The sequence below is a fragment of the Sarcophilus harrisii genome, chromosome 3 (genome assembly GCF_902635505.1).
Source record: "Sarcophilus harrisii chromosome 3, mSarHar1.11, whole genome shotgun sequence".
In the NCBI taxonomy this organism is placed as follows: Eukaryota; Metazoa; Chordata; class Mammalia; order Dasyuromorphia; family Dasyuridae; genus Sarcophilus; species Sarcophilus harrisii.
The window spans coordinates 60,175,513-60,192,755 of record NC_045428.1 but is presented as its reverse complement, the minus strand read 5'-3'; the positions used below and the strand labels follow the sequence as shown (position 1 = coordinate 60,192,755).

General features: G+C 35.0%; 1 protein-coding gene across 3 annotated transcripts in view; it reads right to left on the bottom strand.

Annotated features, from left to right (window-relative positions):
* Positions 1-17,243, bottom strand: part of EPHA4 (EPH receptor A4) — a 171,268-nt gene that overhangs the window by 130,396 nt on the left and 23,629 nt on the right. The gene's annotated exons all lie outside the window — the stretch shown is intronic.

Here is a 17,243-nt window from a genome sequence, read left to right as displayed (position 1 = left end):
ATGGATCTGGCTTCTCTTTGCTCAGTACTGGGTGGGAAGAGAGCTCAGAGGCTGAGGAGAGCAGGACTTAAACTTTTTCTACTAGCGATCCCTTTTTGCCCAAAAAATTGTTATACAACCCTGGGCATATAAGTTTATAAAATAGGTATATAAATCAAACATTTATTGATAATAAATCATAATTTCAGAACTCCCCTATTCAGTTCTGAGGCAGCCCACAGTTTAAGAAGCTTTGTTTTATATTATAAGGGACATTTTTATGCCCTCTGGGGTCATGAAGGGAAAAAAATTAAACCAGATGTTAGAGACTTCTGTAAACTAGTATTTTTTGGTCAACCAAAAATAGAATGAATACTACCTGTTATTTGTAAATGTGTTTCTTCAGGGACCTTAGAAATTGAAAACCCTTTTGTTATGTTGAATCAAAAAATTTAGAGATAGAAGGATCTTTAAAGTTCATGTAATCCAATGTCATGTTTAACAGATAAAGAAAAATGAGTTCTCCCAAAAGGAAAGGTGCCTTCCCCACTGTTATTATGCAAGTGTCTAGTACACACATAGAAGACTCAGCATTAAAATCCAGAGTTTTAAAAGCCAAATCTAGCATCCTTCATATTACGCCACAAGGTTTCTTCCTATGAACAAATTGGAAACAAGACTGGGGCCCACCCTTATCATTTGATGCACCTGAACTCAATAGGAATTTATGAAGTGCCTCCTAAGGGAAAGATTTACAGCCACAGAAGGTGCTACAAAGATGAATAAGAGACACTGTGTTAATGGACCTTTTAAAAACCAGTTATATTAGGGGAAGCAAGATTTGACCGGTGACATAAAGAAAAATCAAACATCATTGGAACTAGAGTAATAAAAATTGATCTGACCCCTTTCTCCAATGTTTCACTATTATAATCCATTTACCATAAAATGGATACTCCCCTCCTGCTCAAAAACTATAGATGGCTCCCTATTGCCTCTAAGACAAAATGAAAACTATGGTCTAGTAGCCAAGACCTGCCACAGTATGACTCCAATTTACCATTCTGGCTTTATTTCAGACTACTTCCCCTAGCCCATACAGGATACATTGTAGCCAAATTCCACCATTAGCTGTATCCCAAACATTCCCTCTCCCTAAATTCTCACAAGGAAAGTCTTCCCTAACTATTAATCACCCAGACTGAAAAGTACTCCCCTTCCCAGAATTTTTCTCTTCCTTCTGATGCTAACTTGTCTGAGTAAACTTCCTTGATCCCCTCAAAAAATTTTTCGAGGACAGGGAATATTTTAATTTTTTCTTTGTAATCCCAGCCTAACATAACATCTTGCACATAGCAGATGTAAACAAGTGTTTGCTCAATCAAAGGGAATACTAGTGTATTTTTCTAACTGCAGTATGATGTAAGAAAGGAATATTTGCCTTTTTTTTTTTAATTTAGGTCCAAACCTATAATTTCAGCAGTGTAGAGAATTCTTTTATCAATGCATAGCTACAATTTACAATAAGCCATCAGAGGTTACATGACCCTCCCAGGCTCATAGATGAATACATTGTAACACAATATATTATTATAGAACACAATGTTAACATATATATTTTTCCATATATACAACAATCCAATAAGGTCACAGCTGACTTCATCATGTCATGTTTTTGATTCAACATAACAAAAGGGTTTTCAATTTCTAAGGTCCCTGAAGAAACACATTTACAAATAACAGGTAGTATTCATTCTATTTTTGGTTGACCAAAAAATACTAGTTTACAGAAGTCTCTAACATCTGGTTTAATTTTTTCCCTTACAGAGAAGAACAAACATGAATGCTTAACACACCATTCCATTATCTCTAATTGGACTCAAGGCCTTGGCTTGGAATGATTACTAAAACAAACAAACAAACAAACAAACAAATAGAAAAGAAACAAATAACTGCAAAAAATGTGAACTGGAATAAATAGCAAAATAATCCTGACACTGCTTTTTTAGTTAGCCTAGATCTTAAAAGTCCAGTTGTAAAATGTTTATCCATTTAGCTTCAATATTTTTTTCTAGATTAACTTAACTCTTTCATGTGTCTGAAATACTGATCATTTCTTACATTCTTCAAAGCATTAAACCTGTTTCTACTTGCAAAATCCTTACATACTTTATAAGTTCTAGGAGAAAAACACTGGTTGGACTCTAAATCCTCTTTCAAAGGTCTTTCCTGTTGTACAATTTGGTTACTGAAACACCAGCCAACCTGTCTCTGGCAAGGTGGGAATTCTATAATAATGGCAAATAGAAATGGAAAAACCAAAGATTCAAAATGAACATTTCAACTTGACTCAAGGGAAATAATATCTATCCTTAGTACTAATGCTACCCCCATCCTAAGGCAAATCTTCCTATCAAGATAAAGATAAGAAATATATTTTTAAATGGTGAACCTCATCTGAGCAAAATTTCTGCCTCCTTGAAAATGACATCAAATCAAATGGTTTTAATATGTGGAGATAAAAAAAAAAAAAAAAAAAAGAAAAGAAAAGCTTTCTGTCAGAAAAGCCTTCCAGTTTTATCCTGGAAGGCTCAAGTTTACAAGATTTATGCATTGTTGTTGTTCAGTCATTTCCAATTCTCTATGACCTCAGTTTGGATTTTCTTGGCAAAGATACTGGAGTAGTAAGCCATTTCCTTCCCCAGGATTCCCATTTTATAGATGGGGAAATAGAGATAAACAGAGTTAAATTATTTGCCGGCGTGTCCAAGATCAGATTTGAACTCAGGAAGATAGGTTTTCCTGATTCTGGACCTAGGATTAGTAGATATACTGTACCATCTAGCTACCCAGATTTTGCATATCTGCTTTCAAACCTAATAGCTGATTTGGAATACTAGAGATTTACTTCAAGGATACATTATGAGATCTACTGTTTCAAGTGCATAAAATTTTAATTTAAAATTAAACATATACACATAATTTAAAGATCTTTCAAGAACATAATGGCTTCTTTTGAATTTTACTAACTACACCTGCAACAACCAGCTTTAATTGCATGTGGAAACTCCTGGAAGTACTCAGGCCTTATTTGTTTTATTGTGGCAAAGATGGTTAATTGGGAAATATTTTTGGCTGAATTTTGGAATGCAATGTTGTCAGGAAGCAGATTTCCTCTCCCTCAATTGATTGATCTAAAGCTAACTCCCACAATGAGTGTTCTTAACTAAGGAGAAGGGCCTGGGACAGAGCAAATAGACCTAACTTATTTATAAGGTAAATTTCAAACACCATTCAATTGTTTCAGTGATATCTGAACTATCTTCCTGAAAAGATGAAAAGAAAAAAATAACAACTGATGGATGGAGATTTAACAATCTAGCTATACTCAACAAAAGAAATGGCTCCAGCATTAACCAGATTCCTTGTCAGCACCAATAACCATGATTAATGTGTATTTCCTGCTGCTCAAGGAGGAAAGTTATTATTATTTTCTCCCCTCATATTCATCAGAAAGTAATGCCAAGGATGGCCTTGAAATTTGAGGACACAATTTTGATAGCAAAACTGTATGTGATTTTTAATTTGAGCCACATGGGTGGCTTAGAGACAGGAAGCATGAAGGGGAGGAAGGGAGAAGAGGGGGAAAAGATTGAATTTAAGGTTATTTCAAAAATTTTCACATATCCTGATTCTATTGTATGATCACAAAGGATTCAACCCCCACATCTCTAATAATTGGTAGTTTTGCAAGTTAGGACAAGGAAATATCTTGGAACAAATGCTAAATAGAGTATGTCATCTATTGACTTGTGTCTGAACTGTTCCTATAGCCTGTACAGGATTTATATTTTGGTGCACAGTGAAGGTAGCCTAATTATGTCCTCCTAGTCCTTTGATTTTAATAGGAGGGTGGCATGTTGGTGGCACAATGGACTAGTAAATGACTACAGGGCAAGGAGGGAGGCTGGTATGTCCTAGAAAGTTCCCAGGTGTGTTCCTGACTGGAAGAAGTTGAGAAACCCTGGTCTACACCCATCTGTTAATCCTAAAGCCAACAGAGCTTCCAGATTTACAGATTACAGAATAAAGCACTAACATAGATGTTACAAAGCTATTTTAAAAATACATAATAAAAATCCCTGGATGTATATAGAACTTTTCTAAGAGTTCAAAGATTCTAAATGCAATCTGGCCCAGGATTCTAAAACCAGTTTACTATTAGAGGGGATAATACTCTGAAATTTTTCATAAGAGAAAAGGTATTCTGTAGTATTTATCTTCTCCAAGAAAAAGAAAACTCCTTTCCATGGGCTACCATCCTATGCCATATTCCCAATTTCCTTCCAAAGCATATTGGCTTCATTCTATGCTTGGAAATTTCCCTAACCCCAAGATACCAGAAGTGCCAGGAGATGTCTCAGAGGTAATAACCTTGCATAAAAAAGTCAGGGACTCTCTTTTCAAATCAAGTACATTCCTGATTCAGGTAAAGAATCAAAAACCCTCAGAATTCCATGGGAATGAAGCAATATTTTGAAATGAAATGTACGTTAAGAAATAAATTGAAAAAACAAATACCACTGATTCATATTATACAGGGCATGAATAATGGCTGAAAACCTCCTTGGTTACATACACTCGAAGTACCTTGCTTCTACTTGGGTATGGACTGCCAATGAAAAATTTTTTTCCTTCATAGGAAAAAAAATTAGTCGCCCAAATCATTGTCTTTAACCAACAAGTTCTTCATTAGAAGGTGACATGATTTAATTCTTGATTATTTTGTTCTACTGATTATATCATTCTTATAAACACTGATATATTTGATTTGACTAAAAGCTGCCAATGGCTCTCACTTAAGTCCCAGTTATCAAAGATTGACCTAAATAGGTTAAAGATTACAGAATCCACTATGTCCTCAAATACCAGAAGTATGGCTGTAATGGGCCTTTCAAAAAGGTTTTTTGCCACCTATCCATGATTTCTCTGGACATACAAGGCTATTATCAGGAGTGACCCAACATAGAAATTTATATTTCACAGTAGGGTCATCACAGATTCAAACAAATGCAAAGATTGAAAGAACTAGAAGGAACCTCAAAATTCACTGAGTCTCAAATTTCACAGAATTTAGAGCCAGAAGAGAATTGCAAGAACATCTTCATCTCTCAATGTTAGTCCCTTGTTCTATGAAATTACTCCTGTCTATTCTATATAGACCTTGCTTAAACATAATTATTTGTATATTCTTTCCCTCATTGGAATGGGAGGTCCATAGAACAAAGACCATAATTTTGTCTTTCTTTGCATTTCTAGTACTTAGTAGTTCCTGGCACATAACAAGTGCTTAATAAATGCTTGTTGACTGAGAAGTCACATTTAACAAACATGAGATAGCCAGATCTTCATGCTTTGAGTTTTATGTTTCTGTTGAAATTTCCAATGGCCTAGAGCAAAATAATGCTATGACTTTTGTCTTTTAGCTTGCCTTTACTTCCTAGGAATCGGATCTCTTCAAACTCTGGTTTTTCTATCAGAGAAAGGGAAGCCTTTTATTGCTTGTCATGAGCTCACATTTCCTCTGTTTCTGTAGATGTCCCATGCAAGGGCAGTTAGGGAAGATTTCATCTTCAAAGTGATAAAGTTCCAAACCCAAGGTTATAGCCTCAGGTATACACTCCTAACCTATGGAAATTAGTTTCAGTGAAAAAGCTGTGTCAATACTTTTCCATCTAGGCAGGAGGAAGAGAGGCTGAGTCACTCAGCTTTGGAGGGAATGATCCCAGCTGCTGCTCAAGAAATCTCAATTATCATCAGTGGGGCTTACTATGTTCCAGTGACCAGGAATCTGGGGTCTAGGGTAATATACAGTGGTTTAGGCTGTTGGTTCAGTGCCTACAATTGAATGTTTTCTTTACAGCTGGAGCTGCAGCTAATTACCTGTCCCATCTATGGCTTCATCCGTGATCATCATCAGTCTCTTACTCATTTCCTGCATTATTTATTTTAAACAGAACAAGAGACCTATAACTACAGAAAATCAATCAGGTCTTTGTCCCAGGGACTTAAAATTAGCACTTAGACTTTCAGTCTTTTTGCAGCATAGAAACAATTGAGGTTGATAACAAGTTAGCAAAAATTAATTAAAACAAAAAGCTACAGATAGGTGGCTTTCTTAGTCTACCTCTTATCACCTACCCATTATATTCCATATAAGATCCTCCCCGACTCAGTGACTCAATATCCCACCTTACTCCCCACCCCTGTGTGGTCTTCCCAACTGCAGATCCATACTACCCTAAAGTTTGGATTATTTCTTCCCACATGCCATCAACTTAATTGAAGACATGTTTTATGCCATTTGGTCTAGGCACAAGAACTCACTATAATTCTGCAGGTTGTCCAACAGGTCCACAACATCCTTCTATTCACCCGTCTATCTATCTGTCTATCTATCTGTCTGTTTGTCTATCTATCTATCTATCTATCAGGTATTTTCATCTTTCTAGAAGATAGAAATGTCTTATCTCCCCCACTAGACCCTAAGTTCCTTAACTGATTTTTTTTTCTCTTCATGTACATCCCCCAGTATATAGAACACATCAAGTACCTAAAAAAGTTGGTTGAATCATTGGATGTAATTTTTTTAGACTATAAAAATGCAAACACATTTCTTTGTCAATTTATAAGCAGCCCATTGATTTCCGAATTATGAGCATATGAATACAGAGCATTTTTTAGTATGAAACCAGCATTTATCACCACCCTGTTACAGCACTGGATATGTCATAAATTTAAATACTGTAATTGAAGTTGAATTTTCTACGGGTTTATTTACCAGATCAAAGAGTGACTTCAACTTTCAGCACTCATTCTATTTGCCAGCATAAACTCATGGGTTTAGCTAAGTGCCAAGAAAGAAAAAAAAAAAAAAAATTAATCATCTGAGTTCTGTGAATTCTGGCAAGTTACTCTTTTTTTTTTTTTTCCTTAGGAAAGAATAAGTTTCAAATTTGTTTCCTGAAAAACCCAGCTGATTGTATCATTAGCAAATGTAAGGTTTCTAGTAAATAATGAAAGAACCTTAGGCAATCCCCTAATCATTCTAGAGAAGTGATATAAGGTCCAATGCCTAGTAAGCCATCTTAACATATCAATGAAATAGAATCCAATTGATACTACCCAAGAGACATTTTCAGTCATGTCCTCCCTAGTCCAGAATACATTGACAATTCTTTAACATGTTCAAAGGGGGAAAAAAAATCTTTCACATAAAAAATAATACAGAAATAAGTTACTAGTATTGTTGTATCCTCAAAGATCTTTGATTTTTGTGCCTTTGAAATATGAAACTTCATTGCATCATCCCTCAGCTCTTTTCAGTTCACTCATCTCCATCTAGGGTAGTATTTTCAATCTTACAGAGTTATTGAGGGTACCTATTCCAAATTCCAAATTCCTCAAATTCCAAAAGGTCAAGGGGGTGCATGAAAAAGCTAAGATGTATGAATATTCAAAAAGAAACTTAGATGTTTTAAAATGAATTATCTTACTTATAGGATATAAGGATAAGCCATCATAAGTAACTTCTCTTTAAAGCAACTACATGGGAAGATCATAGCAAACTTAGCACTCAAAATGTTGTTGCTAAACTTTGGTGGATTTCCTCTTTTGGGACTGCCTTTGGAACTTGAGACACTATTCTTTTGAATAGATCCAGTGATGGAAAAAACGTCCTGCCTAGGTAGGAGTAAATTTGAGTTTGGGAAATATTAAAAAAATCATTTAAATCTGAGCCCTGGTGAGTAAGTTAAATAAACAAACTGAACAATATTGTTAGAGAGAGAGAAATAAACAAATATGGTGTGATTTTAAATCAATCAGCCAACAAGCTCTTATCAGGCTGAGGCATTTGTATCTAATACAAATAATGATACAAACTATTCTCAAGTAGCTTATATTATCATTCAACAAGCATGCATTAAACACCTACTGTATACCAGGTCAACCCTGGGGTGTATCCAAAAAGAGGAGAGAGAGAAAGAGATAAGGGTTATATTTTATTGTAGCCGACAGGATTTACATAAATAATTATATATAATATACAAAAAAGATTAAATTTAAAGGGGATGGGGAAAGGGGCCAATCAGAAAAGGATTCATGCTGAAGGTCACAATTGAAGTTATGAATTCACTCTGAAACATATTTTACTGTGGGTGCCTTGTAAATGTGCTCTGAAGGCCACTCTTTAGTTGATTTTTCATCTTCTTTGTTTTTCCAGTGTGAATATTTGATCCATCTCTTTCCCAATATGGTAAATTTCATCAAGAAAGCATTCTAGTATTCTAAAATTCAATGCAATTACTTTATTTGGTTTGGACTTTGCAGGAAATTCCAAAGACACTAATTGATAATACCTTCCATCAGAATATGCCTCTGTTGTTTATCTCAACTTGATGTCAGTACTCAACAGATCATTCAACAAAGAGATATCCACAGTTACATCTGAAAAATGTTTGTATAATTTTAACATATTCCAAGGAAAGATCTTTTTTGTGAGGATCCTTCAAATCTAGATTGTATTCTGAGTCAAATATTTTTAAAAATCAGCAAACCAAGGCAGCTAGGTAGGTGATGCAGTGGATAGAGAACCAGCCCTGAAGTCAGGAGGACCTGAGTTCAAATCTAGTCTCAGACATCTAACACTTCCTAGCTGTGTGACCCTGGGCAAGTAACAACCCCAATTGCCTCAACAAAAAAAAAAAAAAAAATCAGTAAATCCATTCTATCACGTGTGTGTCCACAAAGGTATGAATCTACTGTAAACCCAAAATCTAAATATCACTTATGAGAACCTACATGTTCTTATGTTTTCATTACATGTGCATCTGCCATTCTCATAAATATTTTAAAAAGCTAAGAAATCAGTAGCTATTTCTTAAGTCTTTTTGGTCACTTCCCTTTTCCTTTTTCTAGATAACAGTATAGCCTATAATCCATTCAATTTCTTTGGAAATCTTCCTGAGTGCCTTTTCAAGGATGTCATGGACAGCATGGGGCAGGTCCACTTGTTCAACCAAACTTTATCTTCTGAAATGTCCTCACCACTTAACTAGGTAATAGAGTTCAAATGTGATTATTCAGGATTATTGCCAATGAATATAGATCACCATAGACAATCTATTCTGTTTCCTGCATGTTTGGTTCTTCCATCTTGTTACAAATATTATTGCTTTGGGGTAGACCAAGTGAACTTGGTCCTGCATCTCAGGCCAACCTCTCCTCAGACTTAATTTTTTTTTTTTTCATGGCTATATAAAGTCTTTTCTGTAATCATAGTTTTCAGAGTCAAAAGCTTGTTCCAAATATGCTGGTGATAATTGCCTACAATGAGTTTCCATGTATATTTTTCTTCTAATTTATTATTTACTTTGACTTTAACTCTAACCAATCAATGGATCTGAGTGCCCACAAATGAATTATTCTGAAATAACTGCTATGAAAGCAACCAATCATTTCTTTTTCATTAAGACACAGTTCATTTCATCTTCTCCTTTCTTCACAGTTGGCCAAATCTAGCACCTACTCTATTCCTGAAGAAAATACACATAACATATTAGTAAGCTTATGCCCACTTTTATTTCTGGATCCCTATCATATTTTTCAACATCAGTTTTGCTGTCATCTATTCTGACCACTTTCCCACAGAAGTCATCAAGTATTATGGAATATGTTATATAATATTGAAGAACATTTGTGGAGGATGGGCAGATTCAACCATTAAAAAGATACTTATCATTTGGAAACCACCATATAAGATCTTGTGTCACGAGATTCTTTCATACAGAGAGTACCAAAAGATTTAGGGTAGCTTTAAGCTTTAATAGTTTTTAAAAATTGCACCAAAATTTTTTGGGGTGCTTTAGTGTTAAGAATAATGTTATCCATAGAGTAATGAATAGCTCCAAATATAATTATGGGAAAAGTTTATCACCAAATTTCAGAGTTGGAAGGGATCCTCTTCAACACTGAAGGTTTTCCACCTTTGTTTCAATATTTCCAATGATAGGCAGAAGTTGAAAAGTTAAGTCTCTAAGTTCCTTCACAATAAAGATCTAATTCATTAATAATCTTTGTTTTTTGCTATTAACTCAGTTAGTTGCATGTCTCAAGAAATGGCCAAAGACACCTCTGCTCAACATGGGGCTATCTCTATATGGAAGAACTCCAGTGCTTATTATTAATTGTTTTTGAGGACTAAATGCAAACATGACAAGTCCAAACTAATTAGAACGAAAAGGTGAGCAAAAGGTTGATCAGAAAGACAAGAGAGAAATCCAAGCTGAGGAATAATGACCAGGATTGGGTAAGAAAACTCATAGAAATCTGTGGAAAGATAAGAATGGGAATAGGCACAGGGGCAATTTATGAGCTGTGTTAAAAACTAGAGAAAGTTAGAGATTAGAGGCAGATCAAAGTTAAGAACAATATCCCAAATTTCTGTCAGTCATTTTGAGACTTTCTGGAAGCTTCACTGTAGGGCAGTCCATATTGTTCTTAAAGAAAAGATGTCTGGATTCACTGAAGATATGTCTTCAACTGAAGCAGCTATTTCCAGGGTTAGATGGAGAAAGCTAGGTAGATCTCCATGAGGTGTATTCTTACTGGCCAACTTCCCCTTTTCCCCTCCCTTCACCAAGACTGCAAACCAAGATCCCTGTAATGGAGTATTTACCTGAGGAGATTTTTTTTTTTTTTTTTTTTTTTTGCTTTGTCCTACATTGCTCTCCTCCCCCGCCCCCCCATCTATAGTTAATTTTTAAAGTTAGAATTTTATTCAGTCAAACTTATGTTCACTGATACTAATCCTGTTCTTTTTGATGACTTAAATAAATTTAATCATGACAGCCCTTTAAGTATATGAAACAAGCTATCATGTCACTCCCCTAAGCCTTTTCCACTCAAGGGCAAACACTCCCATGTCCCTGAAACATTCTGGGGCCATGATTTCCAGATCTCTAGAAAATGACAGGTTTGTCAATGTCTTTTTAAACGCGTCATCCAGAATTAGACAGAATGATAATACATTTTCTAAATATGGTCACAGGATAAGAATTATGAAATCACCTAGTCCAACTGTTTCATTTTAGATATGAGGAAACTGCGAACATAAAATGACTTTCCCAAGCAACACAGTAAGTAGAAAGTCAAGATATGATCCCAGGCCCTTCAACTCTTAATCCAGTGCTCCTTTCTCTATGCCAGTCACAGAAAAATTTAGTAATACCACTTTCCTTTCATCTAGAACATTTTAGTAATACTGTTTTACTTTTATGTAGAACATTTTACTTCTATTAATATAGCCTAAGCTTCTACTTGTTTGTTTGTTTTTTAACAAGTTTAGGACACAAGTAACCCATATTATATTTGTGGTCAACTAAAACCCCAGGGCCACGCAGTCATAATTTGTCAGAGGCACTACTGGAAACCAAATCTTTCTGATTTAAAACTCAACTGTCTCTTCATGATGCCATTTTGCCTGTCAAGTCCAACCATAAGACTTAACTTCCATTTCCATTAGATTTCATCTTCTTAAATGATCTATGAGTAGCACAAGTGCTATAGTGACAATTATTAAATGTCAAATAAACAAATAAATAGATAAGTAGATATTGTAGAAAGATAAATGAACAAATAAATGTAAAAATAAGTAAATAAATGAATAAATGTGTGAATAAACAAATATATAAATAAATAGGTGAATAAATGAGATATTAAAAGTATAGATAAATGATAAATGAAAGAAAAGAAAGAAGAAAAACAGGAGGGGAAGAAAGAAAGAAAGCAAGGAAGCAAAGGAGGAAAAGAGGGAGGAAAGAAGAGAGAAAAGAAGGCAGGAGGAAAAGAAGGAAGGAAGGGAGGGAGGGAGGAAGGAAGGAAGGAAGGAGTAAAAAAAAAAGACAAAGGAAGGAAGCAAAGCAAGAAAGAACGAAGGGGAAAAAAATAAGGTCTCTAAAACATTAAATGTATTCAGTCTTCCACTGTGAGATAACAAAGAATTGGACATAACTAAAACAATAGCATACCAAGTTTCCCATATCTGAGCAATGAGGCTACTCACACAAACAAGAATATCTTAAAATGTGAAATACTGCACTGGGCATTGTAAAAAACAGAAAGGTGATGCCTATCACTGTGTCATTTCAAAGACCAGTTCTGCCATCAGCCACCAGTGTGATATTGAGCAAGCCTCTAACTCTGGGCTTCCATCCATTCATCTATAGAATTTGGGGGCTAAGAGAGATGATCTTTGGGGTATCTTAGCACACACAATCTCTTTAAAGCCTTTTAAACTATAAACTATCCATATCCAGACACATGTTAACATATCTTCACACATTAATTTTGCTCTAGTTCAAAATCTTGAACTAGAAATGCATGTTTGCTAAAAAAGTATTTGGGAGTAGAGCAAATACCTTTGAAGTTCTCAGTGTAAGCAGTGGTTTTTTTGTTTGTTTTGATTTAGTTTTCATCTTTCTAAGAGGTGGAGCACAGGAAGAAGGTGTGCTGTGACAGAGGAAATCCAACTCTTAGCTAACCCTCCCATTCTGCCCCTTTCCCTAAATTCTCTAAGGACAGCATCCCTCAAATAGTTTTTTTTTTTTTTTTTCCCTTCACTGCCATTCCCCCAACAATGAAGATTTTCTAACCTGAGCCTAGATGATCCAGATAATCCAGCTGATAGTGAGCTTGTTAACTTGGAGAAGTACTAGAACTAGGATTGGGATAACCTAAGACCTAATGTCACCTAATGTCACCCTTAATTGTGTGACCTTGAACAAGTATTTTCATCCCTCTGTTAAAAAAAATAGAAACTACCTCCCAAGGTTGTTGGGAAGAACAAATGAGAAAATGTAGGCAAATCTTAAACTACCATGTAAATATCATTCATTAACTAAAATCAAAAGATAAGGAAAGAGTAGCCAAGGATATTATTGTCTTGGACCTCATCCTTGGAAATTAAATGTTCAACTCACAACAATATGGAAGAAACAATTATACAAAGAGAAGAATGTTTAAAATTCATATTCTAGAACTAGCTAGCTACAATTCAACTCTCTAAATTAAAATCCAGTAGCGAAATAATGGGCCATGAAGTACCCATGTGGAATTTTGGCACAAGATATCAAGATGACTCAATTTAAAAGTGTCAGACCTCTCTAACCATGATCCAGTGATTTTTAAGGTCATTCAATACCTAATTATATGATCATCCATGGCCTAGAAGGAAGGAAAGCTAGCAAACACTACTGGGACCTGAATCTGTGGTTCCAGTACATGTAGGTATTTCAAACCTGATATTTAGTCAATGAAGTCATTTCCTTTCTCAGTCAGTAAACCTTTGAAGGCATTATTCTAAAAAATGGAAAATATGAGGGACTAGTTATATGAATGATTATTGCAACAAACAACATCTTTTAAAAGATGACTTTTCATTAGATTTTTAAAAGTAATATCTCACCTAGATAGTGGGGGGGAAACAAAACGTTAGGGGCAGAAAGAGGAATGATAGTTCCTGTCAAGCTTTAAAAAAAAAATCAGCCTTTTATCAGTGCTTGTGAGCAGCTGAAATGTGTAATAGAGCCCACTAGTAGGAACCTTATTTAAACAAACTTAAACAATTAATTGATTTTAGAATGGAAAGACTTTGTTGGTATAACCTTGAATGGCATAAATCAAGAGGAGAAGATTTCTCACACACAAGTGCTAATGATTGCTGTATCCACTTTGGAAGCTCATTTCATTAATTGACTTTGTATGAAAGCTAACAAATAATGCTTACTTATAGGTATGATTTTTGCCCTTGATAATTCTCATTTATCTTTTTTCGTGAGCTTTACTGCCTAGGATGTATGTAATGGTATCTATCATAACCCAAAATCAATGCCCATTTGATATCTCTAATTCCTTTTAAGTGGTTTCAAACCACATCTCTCTCCAAAAAAGCAGAGGTTTTCAACAGCATAATAGCAATATTTATGAGATTATTAGATAGACTCATCTGTACATTCAAAAAGCAACATATGGAATCCTAAAAAGGTTAGAATGTTGAGGTTTATTGAGACAGGTATTTTTTTTTTTTATTTTGGAAACTCAGGTGCATAGAAACATTTTTGTTTAAAGATCTGTCTTCCTCTCTTTAGATCCATGAAAAAACAAAAAAGGTGTAATCAAAAAAAGTGTAATTAGGTACACCAGCTTTACACAGAAGTACTGAATAAAGAGAATACTCAAATGACAGTCTTAAATCTACATAGGATCATGTCTATATAGCAGAAGCACTTCGTAATTTGGAGTTCTTGCTTAAAGACACATTATAAACTGGTAAGAAAAACATCTTGACCTCCCCAAATATAGCCCCATTCTAGGATTCTCCAGAAATAATTGATAAGAAATTAATTCCCAAAATAAATACAAATCCTTGAGGATCTTCAATGAATGTTAAGGTTTGAAGAAAATACTGAGTTCATAAAAAGCATTTTTACAGAGGGGAGGTTTAATTGAGACTCTGCAATAAATGAGCTTCAACTCATAACATTCTTGAAGAGAGATGAAAATGCGACAGAGGGAGAGGGGAAGAACATGAAAAAGTGAACTGGATCTCAAGATCCCTCTAAGCCTCTTCCAAGTTTCTTGGAGATGGAGAGAAGGGGTTTCAGCATCTGCAGTCCTTTTTTGGAGTGGTCATGTCTTTCTTTATTTAACCCGAAAGATATAGAGAAGGAAATGTTCAATAAATTCACACTATGGGACAGTTAGAGAGATGCCCATCATCTTAAAAAATGAGTGGTCTCTTCCTCTGCTGTCTCAGTAGAAAACATTAACACCATTCTCTCCTATCTAGCTATCAAGTTGAGGGAGAAGGCCAAAACCACAAAAAACCCACAAACCTCACAATTAGAAGGCACTTCTTAACTCTGTTTCATCCAATTTATACTAGCCATAATCTGAATAAAAGGTCTTACTCATATATGTTTCATATTTTTCAAATGTTTATGAATTCTGTAGGGACGAATACAGCTTTTTATAAAGTATAACTTAATTCAGACTAGCTTCTCATCCTCACATATTTTCTCATTTGTTGTATTAAAAATAAATGATTTTGGAATACATAAAACATTTTTTTTTAAAGTCGTAATAATTGGAAAGGTTAGAAACCACTATTCATTGGATCATGAATGTTGAGTTGGAAGGGAAGTTAGAGGCCATATAATCCAACTCTCCTTACAGAGGGTAAAGTGAGACCCAGAAAATTTAAGTGATCTACTCAGTCACAGAGATTTGGGCAGTTGCAATTTGGACCCATATCATCTGATTGCAAGGTCAGTGCCCTCCCCACCATTCATTCCTCTGTGCTCCTTTAATGACATATTGATTACATAAATGATTACAGAAAATCACTTTTGCAGGGAATCCCTCTTTGTGATATGTCATATTACAGGAATCACTTTATTATAGGAATTAGGCAATATAATAATATTACTATCCAAGAAAACTATATGTAATTAGTTATCTTCTAAATTCCCTTATGATATAGAAAAAAAATTTATACTATTAGAAAAGAGGTAAAATGCTTCAGTGAGTATTGATAACCCTATCTTTTCTTAAAAAATTATTTCAGCATACATTTCAGGTAAATGGTTATAGGATGATAGATTTGTAATTGGAAGGCACCTTTGAGGCTAAGAAGTCAACCCTCCCCTAATTTTATAAATGAGGAAAGTAAGACTGATCAAGAATAAGTAACTTGTTCAGAGTCCCACAACTAAAGTCTGAGAAGGAGTTTGAACTTCAAGTCTAGGTTTTGGAATTCTTAGAAATGTATCTTTTTATTTAGATCATGAATTTCAGAATTGCAAGTCTTTGAAAGCCAACTACTGCAAAAACCTTATGGTATAAACTGAGGAAAGTCAAGCCAGAGAAGAGAGGTGTTTTCCTTATTTTGTAAGAGTAGAAAAGAGCAGAATTCTGAGTCTAAATCCAGCTCTTAAATCGAGTTCTCTCTTAAAAGTTCGACGAATTTCATGGTCAGCATTTAAGGACTCAGAAAAGGTATTTAGCTAGTCTGCCCTGCCCATAGCAATGTGGAATGATACTCTTTTGCTGACTGGAGACATCCTTCAAAGTCCATAACCCTATTATTTAGCAAAGCCCAAGGACAATCTATCATCCCTCCCTGCTAAGGTAGAGTCAAATAAATATAATTGCTCAGGAAGCTTCTCTAACAGGATACCTATAGCCTTAAGAGTTACACAGTTGTATTTATCTTTGCAAGCCATGCAGGGGCTTATAGAGGCCCCTGACTGACATAAATGTGTTTAAATTTCATAGGAGAGACCCCTGTGAAAAAATACAAATGCTATTTACATAAGGGTAAAATTGGGGCATTGAAATTCCCTCAGTAGAATCCAAACAAAGCCAAGTTCACAAAGAGTAGCTAAAAGCACATATCTTGAAGCTTATCAGTCTGAGTTTTATACCTTCTATAAGTTCCCAGGGTACAATCCTTCTCTATCTCCCCCTACACACACACACACACACACACACACACACATCAAATCAGATATCTTTTATAAAAGCAACATATTTCCTTCTATCAGTATTGATCCAGAGCCTTAATGCAATTTTTTTTTTTTTTTTGCACAAAGATTGTGAATGTCCTCAATTCCTGCCTTCCTAATCTAGGATGTCTTTATCCATCCTCTTCTGTTCAGGCACACGAAAAGAAAGAAAAGGACTGGATTTAAGAAACTTTGAGGCATCTTGTGAATCAATCACTCCTTTTCAGTCCGAGAAGATAATGGACTATAGATGGCATAAACCACTTTCCTCACAGAGTCAGTGCCAAGTTACCTTGCATGCAGACCATATTGGCCCAACTGGGGAAGGGCTAAATCATTAAAATTATTCCATCTTCACACTATGTACTATTAATAATATTTTTTAAATCACATTTATATAATGCTCTAAATATTTAATGTAATTTTTTCTAGTGGGATAAGGATAAGAAGAAAGCAATTTTACAAATAAGGAAACTGAGGTACAAAAATGAAGTCATATGCCCATGATCACATAGTTAGTAAGCATCAGAGCCAAAATTCAGACCAATACTTTTTGTTCTTTTGTTAGCTGTCTATCCTCTGAGTCCAATGGAAGAGTGAGAGGTGCTGGGATAATGGGAGAAGGGAATAACGTGGTTG